The sequence below is a fragment of the Mustela nigripes genome, chromosome 15, assembly GCF_022355385.1.
Source record: "Mustela nigripes isolate SB6536 chromosome 15, MUSNIG.SB6536, whole genome shotgun sequence".
Lineage (NCBI taxonomy): Eukaryota > Metazoa > Chordata > Mammalia > Carnivora > Mustelidae > Mustela > Mustela nigripes.
This window is the reverse complement of record NC_081571.1, coordinates 35,780,737-35,781,519: the sequence shown is the minus strand read 5'-3', so window position 1 is coordinate 35,781,519 and position 783 is coordinate 35,780,737. Positions and strand designations below refer to the sequence as shown.

Below are 783 nucleotides of genomic sequence, written 5' to 3'. Positions count from 1 at the left end.
ATAAACAATCCATGGGGGTGGGGAGAATAAACTTAATAGATAAAATGAATTTTAAAGACATTAATACCATGACAAATATATTGTATAGGTTTGTTGAGTTTTCAGCAAATGTATATTAAATACTTAATTAAAAACTTTCACTAGACTTAGCTATCTATTCATTCATCAGTAATTACATTTAGTGATCCATTTAATGTTTGGTCATTTTACACAAATAGCTGGAAAACTTTGGTACAAAAAGTATATACTTCTTAAGTGATTTCTACTATTTCTAGTCAGTGTTTTCTTTAAAGAGGAATTTTCTTTCAATTAGCAATAATCGCACCTCGGATAAACCTCATTGGCTATGATACTGTCATGCGCAAAGCTTAAGGAGGAATTTTCTTTCAAAAAGAGCAACTCTCAACTACCTTCTAAATGGGATTAAAATCATATATACTTTTAGAACATTTTTTAAACTTAGTATTCTTTAATTGGTTATTTCTACTGAGTCTCTAAGAGCATCTGCAACCACATCAGAGCTTTTAGGAAGCAGAGATGTGTATTGTTATCAAATCCTTGTCATTAAGTTGCTCAGCTAGTCTCAGAAAACATTTCTATTGTTTTCTGACTGAGTTTCCCTGTCTTTTAAGCATAATGTGATCATTTCTAACTCCACCATCTTAACATGGTTATTATGATGAGGAAATAAAATAATGCCTGTAACAACTGTTTGGAAATAGAAGCACGATATATATAGGAATTCTGAGTACCCATTGACTTGTAACAGGTTATTTTAACTAA

At 30.7% G+C, this 783-nt stretch overlaps 1 pseudogene; it reads right to left on the bottom strand.

The window, feature by feature from the left end:
* Nucleotides 1–239: 239 nt before the first annotated feature.
* On the bottom strand, nt 240–369 carry LOC132003092 (U4 spliceosomal RNA; annotated as a pseudogene).
* Between the last annotated feature and the right edge of the window lie 414 nt (nt 370–783).